The sequence below is a fragment of the Octodon degus genome, unplaced genomic scaffold (assembly GCF_000260255.1).
Source record: "Octodon degus isolate 3935 unplaced genomic scaffold, OctDeg1.0 scaffold00118, whole genome shotgun sequence".
Classification (NCBI taxonomy): Eukaryota; Metazoa; Chordata; class Mammalia; order Rodentia; family Octodontidae; genus Octodon; species Octodon degus.
The window spans coordinates 7627652-7635511 of NW_004524694.1; the positions used below are offsets into that span (position 1 = coordinate 7627652).

Genomic DNA, 7860 nt, shown 5'->3' on the forward strand with positions numbered 1-7860 from the left:
CTCAAAAGGAAATTTCTACATTAGACAAAGACCATTCTTACTACTCTGCTTTAGCAACCCCAACTTGGGGGAAGGTAGAAGTACACTTCAATGAAATTTTTGTCCTTATTTTTTCTCTTAAGTAAATATTAACCTTAAGTATCCTAAATTAACCTTGATAATCAAGTGCCAGAATCTTCCTTTATCCACTACCGTTTTCAGTCATTACAATCAACAGAGTCTAAAAATATTGAATGCAAAGTTCCACACATAAGTCATAATATTTAACTATTATTATCATATATTATAATTCATTTATATTATCTTAGTTATTATTTTCTTTGCTGTGCCCACTTATTAATTGAACTCTGTCATAGCTACATTTGTGCAGCCACTCCTTGGAATCACAGGGAAGTGGTTCTAAGATCCACGGACCACAATACTCCCAGATATTCATGACCCTTATTGAAAATGTTGCATTACTCGCCTGCAACCTATGCCATCTTCACAGTCTTCCTGGGCACTTTAAATTACCCATAGATCACTAATAATACCTACTACATGGGGAAAAGTAATTTGAAAAATACCGAGAACTAGTTCAAAGTGTTGCATCATTTTCCTGTTCCCTTCCCAGAGTAACCAGTAGATAGAGTCCCATTCATAGGCTACAGAAAGCATTGACCTCCAGAACCAGTAGGACCTTTCCTTCAGGCAACCCAACCAAGGGGCGGGTGCAGACCACAGCACACTAGCATGGCTGAGGGTAAATGCTTGTTATACTGCACTGTTGATGGAATAAAGACAAGAATCTAGTCTTTTTATTTCTAGTACTGCAATACAGTGTTTGTTTTTTCAATTATTTTCATTCTGAGGTTGACTGAACCTGTAAACATGGAACTCATGTATACGAGGGTCAATAGTTTTGGGGAGAAAATTTGTATGAGGCTGCAGTACAGGAAAAATATGGGATAATAGTGCTCAGAGCTATCTGTTGTCAAGAATCTCCTGGGAGTGTTGGAACATATCCCCCAAAGATAAAAAGTATTATGGTAATCACATTGTGTAGAGGAGTGAAATAGGACAATAATTTGGACTTTCAAAATAAGTATCAATACGAAAAGCCCAAAAAGAAAGGGGAAATATTCCTTGTATATCCCTAGGATTAACAAACATGACAACTCTTATATTAATAAAAATTTACATGTATATTTCCAGCACAAGTAATTTTATTCCTTTAGCTCGCTTAGGAAATTTATCCCTAATATCATACTTTTCTTGTTCTTCTGTGTCAGTTGTTTTAAGTTTTCTTCTTAAGTAGAGACAACATTATGTACAGACTACTACTAAAATTTACATTCCCATGAAGGCTGCACTTGAGGCATCATAGAATATTTTAAGTAATTTGTTCCTTCGCTAGAAATAGAGACTATACTGAAACCCTAAATTTTGGTACACATAGATAAAGGCAAATTATGCAGATAGAACAAAGTTAAAGAACAGTACGCTTCGGTATAAAACTCAACTTTTAAAAAATAAACACAAACTACTTAGATTTTTTATTTTCTTTTTTTTTTAATTTTTATTTATTTGAGAGAGAGAGAGAGAGAGAGAGAGAGAGAGAGAGAGAGAGAGAGGTGTGTGTGTGGCCAGCTCAGCCCACCAGGGGGCGGGCTGGCTGGCATGTGGTGCTGGGGGATTGAACCGCGGTCCCCGATGCTTTGCTAAGCTTGTTCTAAGTAGGTGCTTTAGACCACTGAGCCATCTCTCCAGCCCCTTTTATTTTCTTAAAGAGAAAAAAAAATAAAAATAACAATAAAACAGAGTTTTTGAACTGGTTACTAGGAAAGTTACAATGATCAGTACATTGTGTACTGCTATCTTCATAGAGCAGTTATTCAAGACCTAGGCATGCTATCTTGTCCAAACAATATGCTGGCGATGTAGCTCAGGGGTAGAGTGCTCGCCTAGCAAACCCAAATCTTTGACTGTTCGTGTTGATGTTCAAAGGTGTTGTGTCATTCAGTACTAATATTTGGAGTACTCGGAAGAGTTGCTAAGATAACTGCAGCAGTGGTGCTATCCTGACTCTGATGGGTCGCGACAAGACGCTGCGAGTCGCACGCACAGCTACACTGCATAGCGTGGCTGGCTCCAGACCATACAGCTGCGTCTTTCAGTGCTGTCCACTGTGGTTCGGTATTATACAGCAATAAGTAACCGTGGTGCTGGAGGTTGTGCCTACGCTCTGCCACCGCAAGGCAGAGTTCCTGCTTTTCTGGGTTTGCATACCTTTTCCTGCCTTTTAGTTAAGAACTACCTCTTTTGCAAGACCATGTCTCGTATAAGTATTTAGCTTTTAACATGGACTCTGGTACATGCCGAGTGACTTTTGCCTATTGAATGGACTTTCACTTTTTTAAAATAAAATACTCATCAGTCACACAAATATGCATAGTGAAAGACTGAATTAAAATCACCTATGATATCTAAATTGCATGATATCTGCCTTTCTGGACAGATTAATGTTCAGACAAAATGTAAGCTTTATAGTATTGGAAAATGGAATTAAAATAAACTATATTTGGAATGGACACAGTAGTAGAAAGCTATTAAATCTTGCATTCCATAATCACTTATTCTGCAAGTATCACATTCCAAACGTGGTGCTAAGCAAGGGAACTTCTATGTATGGATGATTTCATTTGTGTGTGTATTTGAGGAAGTCACTGTATAACAAAAGGACAAAACTTCCCAGAGCAAACATTGAGTATGATAGCACAGGTGTGGGTGAGAAACACAGCAGAAACCGAGAAAAGAAAGCTGCTCTTTCTGCAGGCTTAAGAAGATTTTCTACTACAGGGTATTGTTACTGTAAAGAGCATCCGGTCTGGGAAAAAAGTATCTATTTGTTCATCAAGTTTAAAGGAGCACTATTCTGTAAGAATGTTTGCAAGTCAAACAAACTGAATTTGACAAATAGATAATCCTGATTATGTAAGTATATTTTTAGTTTTAATTAAGAATCAACACAGTTTTTATATAACTATAAAAATTATATTTTGCTTCAATAATATTTTAGTACATTACAGAAAACATTTAGATTAACATTTTCAACATACTTTCATATATGTCAGATTTCTCTTTTTTATGTATTTGGTAGACGGTCTCACTACACAAGTCAGCCTCATAGTGATCCTCCTGTTTTCAGCCTCCCCAGTGCTGGGATTACAGGTGTGTACCCCCACACACAAATAGTTGTTTTTTTAAAATGCTTCATTTTTCTTTATTTTTTATTTTATTTTTTGTTTTCTTTATTTTAAAAAACAAAATTTCAAGATCAAATGATAAGAGAGTATTAATACTTATTACACTGTGTGTCCTTATCTTCAAAGTAGTTAGAGTATAAGATATGAACCAAAAGGTTCTTACACAAAAGAAACCACATAACATTAAACTGTCTTTTCAAAGAACTGAAATAAACCAATTAATGTACATTGGAATCTTTTTTCAATAAGCAATACATTACATATTGTTTTCTTGGTGGTTATTCATTGTATAAGATCCAGACATGATATACTATCCACAAATACTTTTAGAATAAATCTTTAATTGAGTTAAGAGAATGTAACTATGTATCTATCGTAACTATTTTGAATGTAAGATACAAAATTGTCATTCATTTGAATCCCCTTTTTTTGTTTAGTTTTGTCATTTGAATATTATACATGTGTGAATTCAGCAAGATATTCCAAAATAGTCCAGTAGTCCATTTGGTAGTTGTTATTTTTAGTAATACTTTTATTGAAAAATTTAATTTTTCCATTGCCATAAAGTCAAACTGTAATTCTGTTATTAACAAGTGGTAAAAGAGAAAAGGAATAAAATCTCCTATTACACCTTCCAATTCTTTACTCTTAGAATTTGAAAGCTTAAATTTCATTTCTCCCACATGTGTCCAATGTACATGATAGAGAAACACAAGAAACAAAATCTTATTTTACTGAATATTTGAATTTCTGAGCAATACTTTACTCTAAAAAAAAAGAGTGCAGCTTAAGTTTCTCATTTAAGTGTAATTTGAAAAATCAAACTACAGAAATTAGTATTCACCTATAAATTCTCAGGGCTGTTACAACAAAGTACAACAAACTGGATGGATTTAAATAACAGAATTTTATTGGCTTGTGTGGCTGGTCAGGACTTTTTAAGTATCAGACTAAGGTGTCCACAGGGTCACATCTCTCTGATAGCTCTAGAAAAAAATCCTTGTTTGACTCCACTAGCATATTTTGGTGTGTCCACTGCTTTCCCCTGCATTGAAAAATTCATGTCAGTTTGTAAGGGTCATTCTTTCCAATGTTCCGTGATTAATCAAAGAAAAATAAAGCCTGAAAAGTAGAAAGTAGAGAAAGAAAAGGAAGAATGAAGAGAGCTAAAATGCTCACCTTTCCTAGTTAGGATTGTGGACTTTATTGAATATATGTGGGGTGATCTATAAATATATGTTAAACAGAAAATGTAAATTCAGAAAAATATAAAAGCCATTTAGTGGAGAGAGGTATTGTAGAAGTTTAAATGAACTGTATTTCACATAATCCCATTTTTCAATCAGAAGTGTGCTCAAAAATAGAAATTAATGTGTACCTCTTACACTGCATTTTGTATGAAAATGGTTCAATTTTAAATTGGCTAATTATTTTTATTTGGGCAATCAAGGTACATTAGGGACAAAAAAATTTACCTCTCAGAATTTCTTATCAACACAAAAATATTTACGACATAAGGAGAATTTATGGAGTTGGACATAAGTTAGTTTCGTGAAAAATATTCACCAAAGCAGATTATTTTCAAAAGGAATGATTAATTCAAGAATTACAGTTTGACTTATGTCAACCAAAGAATTAGTTTTCAATAAAACCCTAATTACAAAGAAGAACTTTGACATATTTGAAAGTTTGTTGAAAGCTTCAATCTAAAAGTTTTATGTACTAGTCTTACATGATAACCTAAACATTATTGAAACCATCTTTATTTATATTTTACAGATTTTAAGATTTGTAAGGAGCACGTGTGTCTTTTAGTACAAGTTCTCAGGAGCAAATGGTTTACATTAAGTTACAGGAGGGAAGCACCTGATTTTCCCACTGTCGTGCGCCAGCCAGAGGGTGGCATGGTGTGGTCAAGAGCCACGCACACCCAGCCCGCTTCCTTTGGCTCCCCCTCCAATGCCTGGGACATCTGACCTCAGTGCCCTTAAGGGTTATTTAACATTCAGTGCCCATGTCCTCCACTGCTACCATACAAGTGCTGGCTGGTAGCCATGGTGTCCCACATTTGTTCTGCCACTTTAGATACTGCTGCTGCATTTTAAAAGAAGAGGCATTCACTGGGCTAAAATCACAGAGGGAGGGACCTGGGCCCATTCTCAGCCTCCCCAGCCTCCCCAAACCATTATTAACTGTGATGAGCACAGCTAGCATTCTGGATTGTTCCCTGCTTTCAGGCCAGCCACTTTTTAGCTTAGATATGATGGCTGTCAATCAGTTGTCACCACTCCTCCCTTACACTGAAGTCTGTGGCAGATATCTCAGTGGATTAAAGCACCTGCTTAGGCAGATGCAGGTACCGGGCTTCGATCCCCGGCATGCTGTGCCAGCTGTGCCCCCGGGGTGCACTGAAACAGTGAATGAGACTTGGCATCGTGGTGCACACCTGTAATCGCAGGTGTTGGGAGGCTGAAAACAGGAGAATCACTACGAGTCCGATCTGTGTAGTGAGACCCTGTAGACCCTGTACTAAATTTAAAAAAAAGAGAGAAAAGAAAAAAGAAAAATATTGGTCAAAAAAATTACAGAGATGAAGTCTATGACAGATATAACTCTTCTGCAATCTTGCTTCCACTTGGGCCAATCAAATTCCTATATACTGAGCAATCAGCATTCCTGAATTGGAACCAGTCCTGGGCCTGCCACGCAGCCAATTGCAGACATGCAGCTACTACAAATGCAGTGCCCTCACACACAGCTGGGCGGACTGAGTTGCAACACAAGGCCTACTCAAATGAAGGCTTGACTTGTTTGTCCTCTACATCTGCTTGATTTGCTTCTCAGAGAGTGCGAGCTCCAAAGGTCACCTACATCTACTCAGGAGTCTTACTCATGTGGGCTGAGAGATTGTCTCTAAAGAAAGAACAAAAAACACTGGGCACTGTTACCCACATGGAGTTTCAGATATTAGAAGCAATGTGGGTCACCAACAGATTCTCGCAGCCAGCAGAGCCTGCTTATGGCTTCCAGCATAAGTGGGCACTGGCTGGATACCAGCTGTCAGCAGCACAGGGACCAGCAGCCAACTGTGTCAACTGATGGCATCCAGCATTAAGTGGCGTTAAAGGGTGACATCAGGACTGCTGAGAGATATTCCCTTTGCCAATTTATCATTTCTATCTGAGTTGAGCAAAAGAACTCACGACTGCTTTGCAACATTGATAAAATTTATAGACAAAAGTTAAAGTGCTTGAAATGGGCCAAGTGCCTTTGAAGTGCCTGCCATCCCTGTCCAGGCTGTGCTCTACCAACTCCTTCTGTTTCCTTTGCTATTGTGATAATGTCACAGGATTCACAAATGCTACTGTCCACCTTGTTGCATGTACATATAAATTGTAGCACCATGTTGTGGAGCTATTATGCAAGTTCATGAGCTGTTGCTACTACAAACTCATTTTGCAAAATTTCAACTAGATTTAGAACAATCCCTACTATTCCAAGTACTCCTTTAGTTCTCTTCTCTTCTCTTCTTTTTGTTCTCTCTCTCTCTCCCTCTCTCTGTCTCTCTCTCTCTCTCTCTCTCTCTCTCTCTCTCTCTCTCTCTCTCTCTCTCTTTCTTTCACACATGGTTTTCCTGTGTAATTCAGACTGGTCTTGAACTCATTAAGTAACTGAGGCCCAGGCTTGTCTCAAACAATCAGCAATCTGCTTGCCCCAGCCTCCCCAGTGCTGGGATTACAGGGGTGTGCTACCACACCTGACTTTTTTTTTTACTTTCTTTATTCTGCACAGAAGATATTTCAAATGAATTCCACTCTTCTAAAATATGTTTCTATCATTCAGTAGATCACCTGCCTTCTTCTTCAGGGAGAAAGTAGAAACTCCTAGAAAGAATGGAACTCTATTTCTAGTCACTATGAGTTATAAATTTAAATGAGATACATCTTCTCTCCTGGAAAAGTACCCCTATCTTAGCCAAAAGGCTACAAAGTAATTCATTTCAATGTTTCCTCTAGACTAAAACCACATTAAAGAGTAGTAAATTGTATAAAATGGAATAGGCAGAGCATGAAAAATCATAATGAAATGTAAAACAGAGGAAGGAAATAAACAAAAATATCAGAGTGTCAAACTTGTAGTATCTCTGGGCTTCACCAGAGAACTTCATCATTGTTCAGAGGAAAAAAAAAATCATAAGAATTAAGAAGCTTATATGTAGGGAAAGCCTCATGGATTATAACCCATAACCAATGCTTAATTTAAATGGGTAAAATAAGGTCACAAAATTATTTCATATATGTTGGCTCATTACATAGTTTTAAAATATTTTGGTATATCTTAATGGAATATTGGACCAGATGAAAAAAGGAAACATAAAATAAAATGTGAATATTTTTCTCTTCAAAATTAAACCTACCTCAGTCCTAGCCCAGGTCTCATGACTGTGTGGGAGAGCTTCCGGCTACCCTGTGCCGGTGGGACCAACTCCAGGTCCCAGCCCTGGTGCACTGTGGGTCAGACCCTCCTCCACCCCCTTGGGACGACCCCCACCACTCCGCAGCACCTCCCCCACCCCACCCACCGAGTAGGAATTTTTACTGCATTCCAGGAACCC

The 7860-nt window shown here is 37.6% G+C and overlaps 1 protein-coding gene across 1 annotated transcript in view; it reads right to left on the reverse strand.

Annotated features, from left to right (window-relative positions):
* Positions 1 to 7860, reverse strand: part of Csmd3 (CUB and Sushi multiple domains 3) — a 1279636-nt gene that overhangs the window by 887939 nt on the left and 383837 nt on the right. The window lies entirely within an intron of this gene.